A 20536-nucleotide genomic window follows, 5' to 3' on the forward strand; every position below is an offset into this window, starting at 1 on the left:
AGAAGTAGGCGCCGATCCTGGGGCTCTCTGTCCCGCAGTGGTCTCAGGCGTCCCAGAGGACTCTGCGTCCCTGGGCCACCCCCGCTGGCTCCTGAGCCGTGGTCAGCTCCGTTAAGGGGAACGGGCGTCCCGGCCCCTCTCCATCTGCTTGGCGCTATCTGGCGCAGCAGCAGAGCACGTGGGAGAGGCGTTGGGTGCAGGGAGATAGTAGCTGCTCTGGAGTGGATGGTGGAGCGGGGCGGGGGACATAGAGGTAAGAGGCAGATCAACCCCCTTTTTCCCCTCCTCCACAAAGGGGCTCAGGAGCTACAATATGAAGCCCACTTTCCTGGGTAACCTTTCTCTTCTAAGTTCACCTTGACCCTTGCCTATCTGTGGGGAAGTCTTTTCCTAAGTCCTGCCCTAGGACAGGGCAACCGCTGGAGCAGGTGTGGCAGAGCCCTTAACATTTTCCAGCTGCCATGACCTTTCCTGCCCACCCTGTGCCCCTGTCCCAGAGGCAAGGCAGACAGGCCACAGGAAGGACACGCATCCCAGCAGGAGATCCTCTTTTAATTTTAATGAGGACACCCCAAGCACAGAAGGCAGTGTGCAAGTTCATTCAGGAGCGTTCAGCAGACTGGCCTCTGTGAAGTGACCCACGGGAGGAATAACATTGGAACCCTGAAGAGAGAGACCTCTTGAGGGTCTGAATGTTGGTTCCAGGGGGATTGGCTGATCAATTATCCAAAAGCATTTGAACACAGAAAACCTCAAAGCCACAACCTGACCCATCGCCTGGCCCAGTCGCTCTGGGACCACACAAACAGTGCAGCTTATTTATTTACTTATTTATTTGTTCACCTGGAATCAGCCTCGGCAAGAGTGAATTATGTTTCTCGGGTATTGATTTTTAAAAAGACCCCAAATTAAAAAGTCAAGGCTTTCTTAAAGCAAGGTCAGGGATTAATTATTTATCGAGAGGCATCAATCAGGCAGCGTGGGGGCTCATTTATAAATTGCCTGAGCAGGCAAAATGAGCATCTTTTGATTTTCCTTGGCTCCAGTTGGGAGAGGAGAACAGGCTCGTCTGACCTCCTGGGCTTGGCAGAACGTCCCCCTTGGACTGTAACCGATGACAGAGGATGCTTTGTAACTCAGCTTGCTGTTAGAGATGTCTTTTTAATCTTGTAGCCAGAATATCACTTGGGAAATTTCATGCATATTTGCTGTGTTTCCATAATGAACATTTACTGATTACAGGGTATCCAGGGAATTTCATTTTTTAAACATTTATTCAAATCTCTGTTTATGTAAGCTAATAAGTCTGGGAAAGTTCAGAAACTACTTTTTTGCCGTATGGTTGTTGAGAAAGTGTGCCTGGTGGGCTCGTCTCAGAATTTGCCTTCAATTCTCTTAAAAGGGGGAGAGTCAGATTTGCCTGATTGGAAACCTCGCACAGGCTGCTCCCCTGCTCTAAGCTCCGAGTTCCTGCCAGAGGCAGCCTGATAGGCTTTTTGTGGTTTTGCTGATGGAAGAGAGGAAGGGGAGCTTTGATCATTGCTGATGCATCTGGCTGGAGAAATTTTCAGTGAGTGTGGCTGTGCTTGTAGGGGATGATGGGGAAGGTGTGGCCCGAGCTGGTGTCCCTGGCAGACAACCCCCTCTCCTGCCTGCTGCCTGGCCTGGAGTCTGAGATCCCTGTCTTAGCCACATCTGCTGCTTTGCAGCTTGGAAAAACCTCACCTCCCCAGTTTACTGGTGCGTGGAGGCCACATTGGAGAAACGTGGGGCAGTGGGGAACCTGTGAGCAAGAAAGAGGACACAGGATTATGGCAGCTTTATTTTTTTTGAGATAAAGTTTCGCTCTTGTTGCCCAGGCTGGAGTGCAATGGTGCAATCTTGGTTCACTGCAACCTCCGCCTCCTGGGTTCAAGTGATTCTCCTACCTCAGCCTCCTGAGTAGCTGGGACTATAGGCATGCAACACTACGCCCGCTAATTTTGCATTTTAGTAGAGATGGGGTTTCACCATGTTGGCCAGGATGGTCTCAATCTCATGACCTCGTGATTCACCCAGCTTGGCCTCCCAGAGTGTTGGGATTATAGGCGTGAGCCACCGCCCCGGGCACAGCTGCTCTTTAATGAGCAACTGTGGCAATTAGAGCTGATAAACACCATGTGGAATGAGTGGCCAGCCTTTTAGCTAACCAGAAAGTGATGAGTTATAAAACAGGAGATTTATATAGTGCTGGCCCAAGGAGATCAATGTGACCCAGCAGTGGCACAGCAAAAAATTAAATAAATAAGTAAATAAATAATTTATTTATTTATTTTTATTTATTTATTTTTTTGAGACAGAGTCTCGCTCTGTGACCCAGGCTGGAGTGCAGTGGCCAGATCTCAGCTCACTGCAAGCTCCGTCTCCCAGGTTCACGCCATTCTCCTGCCTCAGCCTCCCGAGTAGCTGGGACTACAGGCGCCGCCACCTTGCCCGGCTAGTTTTTTGTATTTTTAGTAGAGACGGGGTTTCACCGTGTTAGCCAGGATGGTCTCAAACTCCTGACCTCAAGTGAACCGCCCGCCTCGGCCTCCCAAAGTGCTGGGATTACAGGCTTGAGCCACCGCGCCCGGCCGTAAATAAATTTTTAAAAAAAAATCGGCCAGCCACGGTAGCTCATGCCTGTAATCCCAGCACTTTGGGAGGCCGAGGCGGGCGGTTCACTTGAGGTCAGGAGTTTGAGACCAGCCTGACCTACATGGTGAAACCCAGTCTCTACTAAAAAGAAAAAAATTAGCCAGGCGTGGTGGCGGGATTATATGCCTGTAATCCCAGTTACTCGGGAGGCTGAGGCAGGAGAATCACTTGGACCCGGGAGGCAGAGGTTGCAGTGAGCCGAGATCATGACCCTGCACTCCAGCCTAGGCGACAGAGTGAGACTGTCTCAAAAAAAAAAAAAAGATTTTTTTTAAAATTGAGGTTGGTGCCTGGATGTAGATATGGCATCAGTGTCCTGCAATCACAGAAAGTTGGCTGGGCATGAACAGTCTGCATGGTGACAGCATGGTGACAGTAGGCTTTGGCACCACATTCAGGGCTCATCTGACTCCAGAGCGGCTGTGTTCCCTCCGGAGGAAACCCATGGACCCAGACAAACTGGGGACAGAGCTGCATTAGCTCAGGTGCCAGAGGATGCGGCAGACGCCATCTCATTTCTTATCAGCTAGAGGATGTGTGACCCTGTGGTCAGTAAATCAGCATGGCAGATCATGAGGCTTACAAATTGGTCATGGAAAAAGTTGTGACTTTTACCCTGTACAAAACTACCTGTCATTTGTGATGTGGCATTCTAGCCTGCACTGGCTGGATTCATTCCTGGGCCCTTAGAAACTCAGCAATGCAGCCTCGGCCACCGAGAGACTGGGGAAGCCTCCGTGTAGGTGGGTTGACACCAAGAAGCAGCCCTGGGCCCATTGCCAAAGCCACCTTTCAGGAAGTCAGAGAGTATCTGTGCAACAGTTTGGATGTTTATCCCCTGTGAATCTTACCTTGAAATGTGACCCCCAGTGTTAGAGGTGAGGCCTAGTGGGAGGTGGGTCATGAGGCCAGATCCTGTATGAACCGATTAATGCTATTGTGAGGCAGGAAGTGAGTTCTTGCTCTATTAGCTCCCACAAGAGCTGGTTGTTGAAAAGAGCCTAGCACCTAACCCCCACCTCTGTCTCTGCATACACCGGCTTCTCTTCCCCTTCCATTTTAAGTGGAAGGGCATGAGTCCCTCACCAGATGCAAATGTGGGTGCCATGCTTCTTGTACAACCTGCAGAATTGTGAGCCAAATAAGCCTCTTTTTTTTTTTTTTTTTTTTCTTTTTAGAGACAAAGTCTCGCTCTATTGCCCACGCTGGAGTACAGTGGTGCTATCACAACTCACTGCAGACTTGAACTTCCAGGCTCAAACAATCCTCCTGCCTCAGCCTCTTGAGTAGCTGGGACTACAGATGCACACCGCCATGTCCGTTAATTTTTAAAATTTTTTTGTAGAAATGGGGTCTCCCTATGTTGTCCAAGCTTATCTTGAACTTCTTGCCTCAAGCAATCCTTCCACCTCAGTCTCCTAAAGTGCTGGGGTTACAGGTGTGAGTCAGCACGCCTGTCCTCTTTTTTTTCTTGGTGGTTGGGAGGTGGATGAAGTATCACTCTGTTACCCAGGCTGGAATGTGCAGTGGCATGGTCTCGGCTCACTGCAACCTCTGCCTCCCAGGTTCAAGCAATCCTCCCACCTCAGCCTCCCAAGTAGCTAGGATTACAGATGTGCACCACCACACCTAGCTAATTTTTTTTTGTATTTTTAGTAGAGACGGGGTTTCACCATTTTGGCCTGGCTGGCCTCGAGCTCCTGACCTCAAGTGATCTTGCCATCTCGGGCTACCAAAGTGCTGGGATCATAGGTGTGAGCTAACGTGCCCGACCCTTTTTCTTTATATATTACCCAGCCTTAGGGATTCCTTTAAAGCAACAGAAATGGACTAAGACAGTCCGTATGCAGGCCTGGGGCTGCGGGCGGCAGACATAGCTGTCCTCCCAGGTTGGTGGCGTGGGTCTCACATTCGCACTCCCCACATAGAACACCATACATTTCTGGGAAGTCAGTATTTCTCGAAGGTGCTGGTGACTGAGGGCAAGATGCCCTTTCCCTGTCAAGCCATGGCCAGTGTTGGCCCTGGTGAGTGACATTTATTTGAACTAAATTAGAATCATCAACATTGAAACCTGGAGCCAAATGATTCTCAGTCCCACACTCCTGGTGCCAGGCCCATTGTCCCTGTCCCTCACCCTGCCCCTGAATGTTTATAGAGCAGGTATAAGGTGTCTTGCACTGTGCCGGCCCTGGGGACATGAGGTGAGCAAAGCTGAGGGTGGTCCCTGCCCTTGTGAGTTTATAGATGCTGGAATGGAGACCCTCCTCATTTATTCCTCATTCACTAATTCATTTTCTGCCAGACAAAGACATTAATAAAAAGAATGACTAATATGTGATTCTAGGCTGTGATAAGGATATAAAGAATATAAGGAAATAAACACCCAAGTGCTATGAGACCTACCAAAGAGAATCTGACCTGCACTAAGAGGTCAGGAGGACTTCTCGGAGGAGGTAGCCCTTAAGCTGATGTCTGAAGGAGGAGTGGGAACTAAGCAGGGTTGGAAGGGAGTGTGGGAGGAAAGGAGGGAGAGAGGGAGTCCAGCATGCCAGGCAGGCACAGACAAGAGCATGCACAGTGCTTCCTGTGTAGGGAATGTGTGAGAGGGCGTGAGGAGCACCATTCAGGAGCTGTGGGAAGGCCCATGTGGCCAGCAGAGTGAAGGAGCAGGTGACGTGTGGCTGGAGAACCATCTGTGTAGGGTCTTCACAACCAGGGGGGACTTGGGACTTTATTCTACGAACTGCTGCAGAGTAGGAAGGCCAGCGAGGACGGAGCTGCAGGAATCTTGGAGAAAGAAAGACCACTGTGGCCTTAAATAGGAGTGAATGGGCTTCCCCTCAGACATTGGTCTGGTCCATCAGGCTCTGTCTCCAGGAGCTGGGGTGATTGAGCCTAATGTGCAATGGAGTCTGTCTACACTGGTTGAAACCAGTGTGTGATATAGGCAGTGCATCTACATTGGTTGAAACCAGTGTGTGATGTAGGCAGCGTGTCTACGCTGGTTGAAACTAGTGTGCAGTGTAGGTGGTGCGTCTATATTGGTTGAGCCAGTGCACAAAGCAGGCACTGTAACATGGGTTGAGCCCCTAGGTCATGATGCAGACCATCTGTTTATACTGGGGGATCTCAGCACACCATTCACGTCATCTGTCTACACTGGTCGAACCAGTGCATTCTGCAGGTCATTCTGTCTGAATTGGTACCCAGCTGGACTAGGTGTGGGAGGGGACGTGGTAAGGAGTGGTCAGGATGGTTACCCGTGGGACACTATTGGCAGTTGTCTACTCCCTGAGACAGGGCCGTCCCCTGGAGTGCTAAGCGCCTGTCCACTCTGGCTGGGTCACATCCTCCTAGGACTGGGTGGCCAGGCCGCTGGTTGTGTGGCCCCACTGTGCTCTGAGACCTTGGTTCTTCCACTGCCTTCCTCTCCTGTCTGCTCACCATTCAGCCCTAGCACGTCCAAGGCACTCGACAAGTGACAGCCCAGTGCCCATGGCTCCATGGTGGGGACAAGCTGCTCGACGTCCATACCCAGGGTCCTGGCCCAACTTTTGCCTCCAGACTCATTGAGGATGGGCCTTCACTGGGGGAAAGGAGCTGACCACCCACTGTGGCTCAGATGCTTACTTTCCTCTGGAGCTGAGTGCTGGCCAATGGTGGTCTCCATGTGTGTCTCATCCACTTAGCTTCCTGGACCCCCAGAGGTCCTTCACCTGCCGCCTGCTTGATGTAACCCGGCAGTTGGCTGGCACCTGCCCCAGAAAGAATCCTTTCTTATACCTTTTTCTTTCTTTTTTTTGAGACAGAGTCTCGCTCTGTCGTCCGGGCTGGAGTGCAGTGGCCAGATCTCAGCTCACTGCAAGCTCGGCCTCCCGGGTTTACGCCATTCTCCTTCCTCAGCCTCCCGAGTAGCTGGGACTACAGGCGCCCGCCACCTCGCCCGGCTAGTTTTTTTTTTGTACTTTTTAGTAGAGACAGGGTTTCACCGTGTTAGCCAGGATGGTCTTGATCTCCTGACCTCGTGATCCGCCCGTCTCAGCCTCCCAAAGTGCTGGGATTACAGGCTTGAGCCACCGCACCTGGCCTCTTATACCTTTTTCTTGCTCTCAGCCCTCTCTCCTTTTCCTCCTCCCCAAGGGAGCCAGTCTCTACCTGCTGCACCCTCTGCGAGGGGCTCTGCCCAAGGCTGGGAGCTCCACAGTGCCCTCTGACGTTGGTGGATGTCCTGTGGCTGTCTGCAGCGCAGCTTGGGCCCTGGGTTCTCTGCAGACATCGGCCCGATCTACCAGGCTCTGTCCTCCAGAGCTAGGGAGCAGGGAAGCAGGTCTGTGAGTCACCCCGTTTCCCGTTGTGCCCACACTGCTGGCTGCAGGCCCTGAGCTGAGTGGCCGCTGAGCTGCAGGCAACAGCCCAGGTTGCTGTCACCTTGTCCTCAAAACTGCCTGGGCCTGAGCCAACTCCTCCCTGGCTGGGCCAGACTCGGAGACAGGAGGGAAGAGAGCCAAGTAGAGGATGCCAGGAGCTACACATTACTCCTTGGTCCCCTAGGCCCCTCCCAGGGCTGATTCCTTGCTCAGAGGGCGGCTTCTCCAGATGAGACTTCCAGGGCTGGCCTGGCCACTCCATTCTATCTGCTGCCTTCACCACCATGGACCCCTGGACATGCCCAGATGCTTATCAGTGGGAAGCTGACACGGGAGAGCCCCTCTGCCAGCAGCCCCTAGCCTGGGCACAGACTGACTTGTGCTTGGCAGAGAAGTCATCCCCACCTTCGAGGCTGCCTCTTTTGGGGGCTGATTCATCTCTTGGGAGAAGAATCATCAGCCCAGGCTTGCAGCACTGAGACCCTCCTCCAGCCTTGAGCTGCGGGAGCTTTGCTTCCTGTGCCGCACTCGGGCACCCAGCAAACACTGACCCTGATCTGCCATGTGCAGAACCTCGTACACCGGGCCCTGGGGAAGTTGAGCAAACACAAGCAGGTCACAGTGTTAGTGCAGATGCTGCTCTTTCTGGCTGTGTTGGCCAGGAGGAGCTCGGCATGGAGAAGGTACTCAGCGATTGCTTGTGGGCCGGCGGAGTGCATTAAATTGTGCAGTCTGTCTACATTAGCATAGCCAGTGTGTGGGGAAGGCAGTCTGTCTAAACTGGCAGGGCCAGTGTGTGGTGCAGGCAGTCTGTCTACACTGGTGGGGCCAGTGCATGGGGCAGGCAGTCTGTCTACACTGACAGAGCCAGCACATGGGTCAGGCAGTCTGTCTACACTGTACAAGAGTAATAATACAATTATTACTATTATTACTTGCCTGGTCAAGGGCCAGTGCATAGGGCAGGCAGTCTGTCTACACTGGTGGGGCCAGTGCATGGTACAGGCAGTCTGCCTGCACTGGTGGGGCAGGCAGGCTGTCTACACTGACAGAGCCAGCACATGGTCTATCTACACTGGCTAAGCCAGTGTGTGGGGCAGGCAGTCTGTCTACAGTTGGTTGAGTCTAGGGCATGAGCACTAGAACCTTCCATGCAGTCTGTGCTTGCCCCTCTCTCTGTGGGGTCTTTGCACAAGGCTTAGAGCTCTCAAACTCTCTAGATTCGGTGGGTTTTCCTGTGTCTGAGCTCAGCCTAGGCCCAGGCTTCCTCTCAGATGTTGGCCAGGTCCATCAGGCGCTGTCTCCCAAAGTTGGGGTGGTTGAGCCCAGTGTGCAATGCAGTTTGTCTACACTGGTTGAAATCAGTATGTGATGTAGGCAGGCTGTCTACACTGATTGAGCCAGTGCACAAAGCCGGCACTGTCTACGCTGGTTGGGCTCAGCATGTGATTCAGCAATCTGCCCACACAGGTTGAGCCGGAGGGTGACGCGGCCAGCCTCTCGCTGGCTTGCTGAGGCCAGTGCTCTTGGTTCCTCCTGACATCTTCCCTTTTTTGTATGTGATTCTTTCTCCCAGGAATACTCTTCCTTACTCTTCCTATAGACATCTGGGTCTGATTTGATTCTGACTTCCAAGGACTCGGCTTTCGTGTGTGTTTGAATCTCCTTGGCAGAGGCTGACATGGGCTGGGAGTGGCACCGGGATCGCACCTGGATGTCCCCTCCCTGTTGCTGTGCCTGGGGCCGGGCCTGCTGCTGGTGCAGAGACTACCTGCTGTCAGTGGTCATCGCTACCTCGCCATCCCTGGCGACAGCCACTCACACGCCTCTTTCTCACAAAAGTCATTTAGCGAGGATTACCGCCTTGGTGTGCATGGTAAATTGCATTTCTCCTGGTTGGGGCCATCTTGCTGTTTCCTGCTTAGATTTGGGGCCTCATGAGGTTTGGCCTCATCTGCAAATTTAATTTCATGACCATTCATCCCTATGAAAGCGCAATCTATGCCTATTATTTCACTCTTCTTGATTCCCTCTTCCACAAGTTAATGTGTCAGCCCACAGCCATGGCAACCACTCCCCACCCTCCCTCCACCCCAGGCAGCCACCTCTAGGTTGCGGCTGAAACCGGGACCTGGAGTCAGACCGCCTGGGTTCAGTCCTAGCTCGGTCACTGTGTGGGCTAGGGACTCAGTTTCCTCATCCATGAAATGGGGTTAACAAGAGAATCCACCTCCTAGAGCTGTTATGCCTAACAGCTCACAATCAGTGGCAGCTGCTACTGCTATTACTACTATTATCCACGGTGTCTGCTCACTCAGTCCCGTTTCATCTTGGGTGTCAGGAAGTACACTGGTCAAGGGCCTTTCCTGGTGATGTGACAGAGGCTTAGGGGGCAGGTAGCCCCACTGGCCAGTGTCCCCTCAAGTTCTGCCTTTTCTTTTCTTGTCTTTCTCTCTCTCTCCCTTTCCCCCCCTCCCCCAGACAGGATCTCCCTCTGTCACCCAGGCTGGAGTGCAGTGGTGCGATCTCAGCTCACAGCAACCTCCATCCCCCGGGCTCAAGTAATCCTCCCACCTCAGCCTCCCGATTAGCTGGAACCACAAGCTCCCACCACCATGCCCAGCTATTTTTTTTTTTGTATTTTTAGTAGAGAAAGGGTTTTGTCATGTTGCCTAGTCTAGTCTTGGACCACTGAGCTCAAGCCATCCACCCGCTTCAGCCTCCCAAAGTGCTGGGATTACAGACATCAGCTGCAGCACCCAGCCAAATTCTGTTTTTTTCTAAGCAGTTTGCTAATCGTGTCTTCTTCTTGTCCTGCATGCACCATTGTACATACTTAAGCCTTTTATTCCAAGTGTAGTACGCATACAGAAAAGCGAACAGATCCTACGTATACAATGCAGTGAATGTCTGCAAACAGAGTGTGCTGTGTACCCAGCACTGGAACAGGGATCAGAACATGACCAGGACCCCAAACCGTCCCCATGACCTCTTCCAGTCATTCCCCTCCACTACAGAAAACTGCTCCCCTTACTTCTAACAACATGGATTGGTTTTCCATGTGTGTATGTGTCTGTGTGTGTGTGTGCGTGTGTGTGTTTGTGTTTTGAGATAGAGTCTCACTCTGTTGCCCAGGCTGAAGTGTAGTGGCGTAATCTCGGCTCACTGCAACCTCTGCCTCCTGGGTTAAAGTGATCCTCCTACCTCAGCCTCCCGAGTAGCTGGGACTACAGGCATGCACCACCACACCCTGCTAATTTTTGTACTTTTAGAGACACGGGGTTTCACCATGTTGGCCAGGCTGGTCTTGAACTCCTGACCTCAGGTGATCCACCTGTCTTGGTCTCCCAAAGTGCTGGGATTACAGGCATGAGCCACTGCACCCAGCCCCTTGTTTTTAAACTTAATAAAAATGGAATCATGCAGTATGTATGCTCCTGTGTTTGGGTCAGCATCTGGTTTCTGAGATTCATCCACATTGTTTTGACTTGTTATTTGTTCCTTCCTCTTTGTACAGGATTCCATTGTGTGGATAGACCCTAATTTATTTATCCAGTCTCTTGTTGATTGGCATTTGGGTTAGAGTTTTTGGCTTTTATGGACAGCATTGCTATGGATATTCTTGTGTGTGTCTCTTGGTGATACGTACACATTTTTTCCTTTTTTAGAGACAGGGTCTTGCTCTGTCATCTAGTTCGGAGCGCAGGGGCGCAATCACAGCTCACTGCAGCCTTGAACTCCTGGGCTCAAGCCAGCCTCCCGCCTCAGCCTCCCAAGTAGCTGGGACCACAGGTGTGCACCACCACGCCTGGCTAATTTTTTATTTTTATTTTTTGTAGAGATGGGGGATCTCAGCCGGACGCGGTGGCTCAAGCCTGTAATCCCAGCACTTTGGGAGGCCGAGACGGGCGGATCACGAGGTCAGGAGATCGAGACCACCCTGGCTAACACGGTGAAACCCCGTCTCTACTAAAAAATACAGAAAACTAGCCGGGCGAGGTGGCGGGCGCCTGTAGTCCCAGCTACTCGGGAGGCTGAGGCAGGAGAATGGCGTAAACCCGGGAGGCGGAGCTTGCAGTGAGCTGAGATCGGGCCACTGCACTCCAGCCTGGGCGACAGAGTGAAACTCCGTCTCAACAAAAAAAAAAAAAAAAAAAAAAAAAAAGAGATGGGGGGTCTCACTTTGTTGCCCAGGCTGGTTCTGAACTCCTGAGATCAAGTGATCCTCCTGCCTTGGCCTCCCAAAGTGTTAGGATGACAGGTGTGTGTCACCATGTCCAGTTCCTGCACATTCCTGATGTACTTAGAAGAGAATTGCTGGACCCCAGGGTGCAGGTACTGTCAAACAGTTTTCTTTTTCGTGTGTGTGTGTGTGTGTGTGTGTGTGTGTGTGTTTTAAGACAAGGTCTCACTCTGTCGCCCAGGCTGGAGGGCAGTGACGTGATCATGGCTCACTGCAACCTCGACCTCCCACATTCAGGTGGTCCTCCTGCTTCAGCCTCCCAAGTAACTGGGACCACAGGTGTGTATCACCACCACTCCTAGCTTGTTTTGTTTTGTTTTTTGTTGGTATTCTTTTTTTTTTTTGGTATTTTTTGTAGAGACAACACGGTTTCCCCGTGTTGCCCAGGCTGGTCTCGAACTCCTGGGCTTAAGTGATCCTCCCGCCTTGGCCTCCCAAAGTCCTGGGATTACAGGCATGAGCCACCACTCCTGGCTCCATGCTGGACTGTTTTCTAAAGGGGTCGTACTGATGTTTCCACCTCCTCACCAGTCATGCATGAGTGTTCCATACATAACTCTCCCACTCCACGTCCTGTCCAACACTTGGCGTTGTGAGTCTTTCCCATTTTAGCCATTCTATGAGTATGCAGAGGTATCACACCGTAGTTTTAACTTTATTTCTCAGATGACGAATGCAGTTTATTTTTTTACCGAGGATATTTTGGACCTGGAAACATTATTCAACATATTTGAAAATTTCCTTTCGTCCCCAAATTGTAGAACTCACTTCCATCCCCACATTGTGGAAACGTCTGGCGGTGCTTCTCATTTCTTCTGCTGGGCGGGTTTGAATCTCCCAGGCTGGAAGCCAAGGGATGGAGTAGACAGGAGTTTCTCTGGATGAGTCTGGGGAACTGGCCACTTGCCCCAGAATCACGTGGGTTGCTGGTCAGAGATGCAGATGCTGGGCCCTGGCCCAGCCCTGGACTCATCAGAAAGCTCTTGACCAATTCATCCCTTTAGGGCGGTTTTTTTTTTCTTGAGATGAAAAAAAAAAAAAAAAAAGAAAACATGGATACTGCCCAGTCTGTCATGTTCACGGCTGTGTCACAATGCCCGGAATAGTCCTGCCCAAGGCCCAGGCCTGCCGGGATGATGTGTTTCCCATTGGTGTCTCCATCCTCTCCCCAGCTGACTTGGCGGGGACTCAACTGGGCTGCCATGGTGAGGGCTCTGGAAGCTGGTTTCTCGCTCCCTGGGGGGTGTCCCGTGTCTGAACGACCTCCTCCTTCTCCAAAGCCAACTTCCGACAGAGCTGCAGCCGTGCCCCCAGCGGCCTTGCTCACCCCCAGTCCTCTAGGCACTGGCCATTTGAGGGCATCCTTGGGCAACCTCCTCCCCGATGATGTATCTGTTATTGGGACCCTCTGGAGAAGCCTAGGAGCCCCCTGATCCCCCTAAAAGAACAGCACTCCATCCTTGCACCATGCGGCCTCCTGAGCTTTTCCAACACCGTCTTTTCATAGATGATGTGCCCTTGGTCAAACTAAGGCAGAAGGGCCAGGCCTGTCATCAGCTGCTCCACTCCTGCCCCTCGACGTTTTCATGAAGACCATGGTGAAGCCTCCTTTCTTTGGATGTGGCTTGCCCCTCCCTCCTCAAGTCTAGCAGAGCTACTGGGAAAGCAGGATGGTCTGGGGGAAGAGACCTCTGGGTCAGACCCTTTGGGTAGTTTTGAGACCCAGTCATTGTCCCCAGAGGAGGGAGGCAGTTTCATATACACAACCCTGACTTAGCCAGTGGGAAGGGAAGGCAAAGGATTCCGGCTGGGATTACTCCTGTAATGCCGGCTCTTCGGGAGGCCCAGGCAGGAGGATCTCTTGAGCCCAGAAGTTGGAGGCTGCAGTGAGTTATGATGGCATCTCCTCCACAGAGGAGGGAGGCCCAGACTAGACCTCAAAGATGGGTGGGCGGGGGGTGACAACACCTCATGGACCATTAAACGCGAGCTCTGTCCCTGAGGGCCAGCAGTGGAAAAAATGTGGGCTTAGTCCCTGGGAGATATCGCGGTCCAGTTGACCCAAAACACGAGGGCATAAGGAGATGGTCAGGGTTCATTGGAGAGCTATGGAGAGCTTCTTGGAGGAGGCGAGCTGGGGATTGCTTATCTTAAAGGCCAGGGGTGAGAACTTTTTATGCTGGTGCAGTGGAAATTCTCACCAAGCTTTGGGACCACGGGGCATGGACAGCGTGTGCCAACTACCATTTGCTTTAAAATACGGCAGAAATTAATCCATGGCACACACATTGTTTACGCGATGTAGAGGCGGGCACGCAAAGACGGAAGAACTAAAAGCAGTTTGGGAAAAACAACACCTTTTTTTTTTTGTGGAAAGACAGATTAGAGAGGTTTACGCTTTTCTGTGATAACTAATATGAAAGGTTTATCAAAGTTAAAAAAAAAAAAAAAACCTTTTGACGCTTTCTCCAAAATTGATTTGAAGACTTGGCAGATTTGAGGAATCATTCAGTAACGTTTTACGGGTCGATGCTAATTTGATGCAGCAGACCTGTGCATCGCGCCAATTTACTGCCAAACCAACATTAAGCACGGACCTCTCGCGCAAGGTTTATAGGCAGACAGCTCATAAAGATGCATGCTTGACAAGTATTCTGCTTCTCTTAGGATGTGGAATATGAAGTGTTTATCAAAAACCACCTAAATCGCCCTTGCCTTGACTCGTAAACAATCTGGCGGCTTCAGGCTTGGGTCCTATGCAGTATTTCACATCTCACCACTCTGGGTCCTGGTATGTGTGTGAGCAAGTGAGTCTTTGTCTCCAGAAGCCACATTTAGAGGTAGAAGTGTTATAGGAAAGGGGCCCCGATCCAGACCCCAAGAGAGGATTCTTGGATCTCGCACAAGGAAGAATTCGGACTAGTACGTATAGTAAACTGAAAGCAAGTTTATGAAGAAAGTAGTCTGGGCCCAGTGGCTCATGCCTGTAATCCCAGCCCTTTGGGAGGCCAAGGTGGGTGGATCACCTGAGCTCAGGAGTTTGAGACGAGCCTGGCTAACATGGTGAAACCACATCTCTACTAAAAATACAAAAATTAGCCAGGCATGGTGGCTGGTGCCTATAATCCCAGCTACTCAGGAGGCTGAGGCAGAAGAATCGCTTGAACCCGGGAGGCAAACGTTGCAGTGAGCCGAGATCGTGCCGTTGCACTCCAGCCTGGGCAACAAGAGTGAAACTCCGTCTCAAAAAGCAAAAATAGAAAGAAAGTAAAGGAATAAAGAACGGCTACTTCATAGACATGGTTGCCCATTTTTATGATTATTTCTTGATGATATGCAAGACAGGGGCTGGATTATTTATGCCTCCCCTTTTTAGACCATATAGAGTAACTTCCTGATGTTGTCATGGCATTTGTAAACTGTCATAGTGCTTGTGGGATTATAGCCGTGAGGACGACCAGAGGTCACTCTCATCACCATCTTGGTTTCGGTGGCTTTTGGCTGACTTCTCTACTGCAAACTGTTTTATCAGCAAGGTCTTTATGACCTGTATTTTCTGCCGACCTCCTATCTCATTCTATGACTTAGAATGCCTTAACCGTCTGGGAATGCAGCCCAGTAGGTTTCAGCCTCATTTTACCCAGCCCCTACTCAAGATGGGTGGGATGTGAGATGCCTAAAGAAAGGTTCACTTTCTTTTCTCTTTTCTTTGTTTTTTTTTTTTGAGACGGAGTCTCACTCTGTTGCCCAGGATGGAGTGCAGTGGTATGATCTTGGCTCACTGCAAGCTCCACCTCCCAGGTTCACGCCATTCTCCCGCCTCAGCCTCCCCAGCAGCTGGGACTACAGGCGCACGCTGCCACGCCTGGCTCATGTTTTATATTTTTAGTAGAGACAGGGTTTCACCGTGTTAGCCAGGATGGTCTCAATCTCCTGACTTCATGATCCGCCTGCCTCGGCCTCCCAAAGTGCTGGGATTACAGGCATGAGCCACCGGGCCCGGTGAAAGGTTCACTTTCAACTGGGCATGGTGGCTCACGCCTGTAATCCCAGCTCTTTGGGAGGCCCAGGCGGGAGGATCACTTGAGCCCAGAAGTTCGAGGCTGCAGTGAGCTATGACAGCACCACTGGACTCCAGCCTGAGCAAGACCTTGTCTTTTAACAAAAAAGAAAAAAAAAAAAAAAAGAAAAGAAAGGTCCCAAAGTGTAGGATCTGAAGCAGCATGTCCTCTCTTCCAGGAGGGCTCAAACATCCCCTTCCTAACAGATTCTCCAAGCCTGCCCTAAAAGGAAATAAAGGCTGCACCCAAGTGAGATCTTTGGCCCCAAGGAGATAGATTTCTTGCTCTCATGTTTGTTTCCTGGGCGACTGTGTGATGGATCTTCCCTGCATAGCTCTCTCCATCCAAATATGCTGTCAGAACCTCACCAATTTCAGGAGATCACTCGAGCTTTGTTTTTGCTGGTGGGAAAGTGTTTAACAATAAAAATTATAAAAACTCCTGTCTTTCACCACTGAACACCACCGCTCATGTTTTCCTCAAAGAAGTGGACTTGTGTGGTGTTATTCTACTGTATCTGCCGCTCCAGCCCCTCCGGCCTCCTCCCATGGTAGCGTTAATTTCCCAAGCTTAAACGAGGAAGGTTGCAGGTGGGGGTGAAGCGCACAGACCGCTGTCAGCACAAAGCCTCGTGGGTTTTCGCAAGGGGAAATTTGATCTCAGGCAAATGTCAAGGCGTTTTTGAAATCTGTGTTATGATATCAGCTCATTGCCAGTGTAGGACTTCATCTGGATTTCATAAATATTGTATGGGACTCCCTCATTGCCACCTTGGCCGGCGGGAGTGCACAACAGCCACCCCTCAACACACACAGGCTCTCCATAGCAATTGCAATCTATCGCTGAGTTGTCATGAAAAGCCAATGGGTGATATTTCAATCACAATGTTCTTGTAACCAATTCCATTCAAATTCCGTCAGAAAGGGAGTTAAGGCTTCATCCTGCTGCTGGGAGAATGATATGCTAAATGTAGCTTCCTGGGGCCCTGGCAGCCAGCCAGGGCTTTGTAATTTATAGTTCACCTTCGTGGTTCTCCAAGTGACCTTGGAACCAGCAGGCTGGTGGATTTTTTAGGTTCACACATTGTCCTCCATCCCCTGGTGAGATTGCTCCCCAAGTGAGTGCTCCCTGATCCATCAGGCAAGAGCTTGAGGGAGAGAGTATGGATGTGGGGGGCGGGGGGTGCCCAGAGAACGCGTGGCTGGCGATCAGAAGATGTCTTGTTGCTGCTGACCTTTCTTCTAAAATTGCTGTCAGCTAGGAAACAGTCAAATATTGTGCTTAAAGGTGACTTGCAGGTGACAGGAGCCTCTCTCCAGCCCCAGCACACAGCAGGTGATCCTGACCAAAAAAAAAAAAAAAAAAGGAGGAGGTACAATATGCGATTACATTCGTCAGCTATTTTTGGCTGAGGAATAAACAAAATGGCCCAAACTACTGCCGTTGGAGATTCTAGCAGGGGAGTGGCATGTAGAAAAGATTAATGTACAATTAAAACCCGTGTACGGGTAAATTACAGGGTGACAGCTATCTAATGCAAACACCGCAGACGTGTAATTAAGAGGAGTTACAGCGCTTGAGGATGAATTTGCTGAGGGAAGCGCTAGGGTGCTGTCTGGAGCCCAGGGGCAGGGGCACGCCTCTGGGATGGTGTGGGGGCTCCAAAGGTGTCGAGGAGGAGCCCCTCAGCATCGGGGCAGCCTTGTAACCATAACAGGTCCATTGTCTGATGCACGCAGCGGGTCAATGTGCTAAGATGCCAGGTTGCGGCAGAGAAAGAGGATTAATCGTAAGGTCATGGAACGAGGAGATGGCAGGGAACCTCAAATCTATCTCCCTGGGGAATGTGGGGTTAGGATTTGTAAGTTTTGGAGTCGGTGAAGTACGGAGATCGTTGATGGGTGGAAGAGTGCAGGGTGAAATCTTGGGACCGGGAGACGAAGAAGCTGTGTTTTCAGGCTGATCCCCATCCTCTGTAGGGGGTCCTCAAACTGTTTGCTGCAATTTGGGGTATTTTCAACATCTTAAGTGAACAAAAACCTTATGATTCTAAAATCAGAGATCTTGTCTATAGGGACAATGGAGAATCAGTTCTTTCTTTTTTGGGGGCCGGACTCTCACTCTGTCACCCAGGCTGGAGTGCAGTGGTGCAATCTCGGCTCACTGCAACCTCCACCTCCCAGGTTCAAGTGATTCTCCGGTCTCAGCCTCCCAAGTAGCTGGGACTACAGGCATGCACCACCATGCCTGGCTAATTTTTTTTTTTTTTTTTTGTATTTTTAGTAGAGACAGGGTTTCCCCATGCTGGCCAGGCTGGTCTCGAACTCCTGACCTCGTGATCTGCCCACCTTGGCCTCCCAAGCGCTGGGATTACAGGCGTGAGCCACTGCGCCCGGCAAAACAGATACGTTCTTAAGCCATTTTATGACCCTAATGTCAGAAATCCTGCCTATAGGAGCAATGGGGTAGGATCTAGCACCACGTGACTTTCTGCCACAAGGAACTGGGCCCGAGTGCAGCCTGATGAATGCTTAATTATAACTATATTTCTGTCCAGAACCTAGTGTGCAATTCTTGCCAGCCCTGTGGGGATGGTTTCAATCTGGGATGCGGTGGAAACCGTGGTTCCTTTGGGTGGCTCAGCCCACCTCTTCAGGTCTGTCCGTTCCTGTTCCAAGCCTCCAGCCCTTTCAGGGACTGCCCTGGTCTCCCCGACCTCTCACTCACCTTTGGCTCTGTGGCCTTGAGAGCTCGTGGATGTCTTTTATGTTTTCAGTTTCTCCTGCTTTGTCAGCTTTTTAAGGAATATGTTACATTATGTGGAAGTTGGATGCTAACAAGATTTGTATGAATAAATTAGAGTCTTAACTTTTTTATGTTATTACAAAATTGAAATGGACTCTAATGACAGTCGGAATTAATGTTCTGTTGCCAATAAATGCCGGGGATGTGACTGAATCTTCAGCGCACTCTCCTCTTGCATCTCTGGCCCTTCCTGGGTGGTCTTGCCCAAGAAGACACCTCCCTCCTCCTTCTAGTGAGGTGGGGTGCTCCAGGACGCCTCCCTGATGGCTCCTGGGTGATGGCCAAGGTGCTGCTCTGCCCAGGCGCGGGGGCTGCCGGGAATAGCTGCTGCTGATGCTCCCAGGGGCGCCCCAGGATGGGAACCGCCCTGGGCCCCAGGGAGCTCCTTGCCCAAAGTCACACCCCATCCCATCCCCAGAGACTGCTGCTGCTGTGGGATCACAAAGGCCCAGCTCCTTGTCTCCATTTGGGACTGCCCTGAAGGTCCCTCCCAGCACCAGAGCACCTATGGGATGGGTTGAGGCCTCAGCTGAGAGGTACTGCTGTCAGTTTCCCTCTCTGCCCGCTCCTGCCCTCCTCAGCTCCTCGCAGTGGAATGTGCCGGGAGCCCTCCCCTACAAACCCGTCTGCACCGTCTACTCCAGAGCATCCAGGGAACTCAGCCCAAGATCCTGGCTCTTAGGGACTTACCTGTTCCTAAACCCGTGGTCGGCTGGGTGAGTCCTTCTGCTGGGATCAGAGTCCTTGGGGAACAGGATTGCTGTTTCTGCCCTGGGACCCCTTCTTGAGGTCAGGACTGGGGGGTGAGGCACTGACCAGGTTCTCAGCCTCAGCCTAGATCTCTGCCCCTCATCCCCCCGGACAGGGTTCGAGGAGCAGCAGGGTTAAGGGCTCCTCCAGATCTGAGCTGCCACTCCTCAGCATGTGGTGGGCCAGGCTTCCGGCCCTGGGTGGGGGGTTTTCTGCAAGGAAACTTACATGTCCCCAAGGGGCAAGGTGGAACACTGGCTAAGGATTGGTGGTATATTGGAACTGGTTCCCATAGCTGAAGGTGGAAGGGAAGAGGCGGGCTGGTAAAGTAGGGAGAAGGAGCCTCAGACAACCCAGAAATGAGGGGGTTCTGGACAGCTCAGCCGGCAAAATTTAGCTACCCTTGGGGTCAGGCCTCAGGGCAAGGGAGGGGTATGGTCTGGGATGCCGGGGGTGGTGTAGGGGTTGTGGGGGACCTGCTGCTTTGGAAGGGGGCAGTGGCACTCCAGCTGTCATCGCAGGAAGGGATGAAGATTTCCAGGGTGGTCAGGTATTCAAATATTCAAGAACAGAGGTCGATTTTTATGTGAAATCGCTTTCCCTCTGAAGTCTGGAGACTAATTCAGAATTTAAAACCAAAGTCCTATGCTGACCAAACCATATGTCTGTATATTACTTTGGCCTCTGGGCCTGAAGAATTTGGAGTCCAGAACTTCACTGGCAAGGTGGATGATTTCTGCCTGGAGGATGAGGGCCTGAGGCCTGGTGTCTCGCCAGAGCCCTGGAAAGGGACAGGAACCACCAAGACCACAGGCCATGGCTGCAGGGCTGTGTGGCTCAGCACCCACACTGACTGTGGCCTTTGTTCTGGGACGTCTCTGTCTGCTGGGAAGGGGTCACAGCCCTCGCCTCTGGTACTGCAGGTGGGTGGGCGACTGGCTGGGCTCTGTGTGCCTCTGGAGCCTGGCCCACTCCCCCAGGACCCCGAGGATGAGTGGGCAGCAGAGGGGGCCTATGGAGGACCCCACACACCCCTCACTTCTAAGGAGCCTGTCCTCAGCATTCTAACTTCCAGCTTTGTAAGTCTTTTTTTTTTTTTTTTTTGAGACAGGGTCTCTGTCACTCAGGCTGGAGCGCAGTGGCGTGATCTCAGCTCACTGCAACCTCTGCCTCCCAGATTCAAGCGATTCTTGTGCCTCAGCCACCCTAGTAGCTGGGATTACAGACACGCACCACCACACTCTGCTACTTTTTGTATTTTTAGTGGAGATGGGGTTTCACCATTGGCCAGGCTGGTCTTGAACTCTTGACCTCAAGTGATCTGCCTGCCTCGGCCTCCCAAAGTGCTGGGATTACAGGTGTGAGCCACTGCGCCCGGCCAGAAGTCTTAAAGATTTCCTGTGGAAATGCCTTTGCAAGAGCAAAAAGATTAAAGTCTTACCGTCCTTTGAATCCTTCTGGCTCTGGTGTTGGCATCCATTGTCCCAGAGAAGGGGCTGTCTTACGTCTCTATCGCTTTATATATGTAAACTCGTAAATCCTATTCATTTTATCAAAATGCAATAATCTTTATGCCTACCGCACATAACCTGCTTAATCACTTTGTATATCATGAATTCTTTTCCATGGTG

General features: G+C 51.4%; 1 protein-coding gene across 1 annotated transcript in view; it reads left to right on the forward strand.

The window, feature by feature from the left end:
- Positions 1-20536, forward strand: part of CHST8 (carbohydrate sulfotransferase 8) — a 151611-nt gene that overhangs the window by 1314 nt on the left and 129761 nt on the right. The window lies entirely within an intron of this gene.

Source organism: Trachypithecus francoisi, unplaced genomic scaffold (assembly GCF_009764315.1).
Source record: "Trachypithecus francoisi isolate TF-2019V2 unplaced genomic scaffold, Tfra_2.0 Lachesis_group12, whole genome shotgun sequence".
NCBI lineage: Eukaryota > Metazoa > Chordata > Mammalia > Primates > Cercopithecidae > Trachypithecus > Trachypithecus francoisi.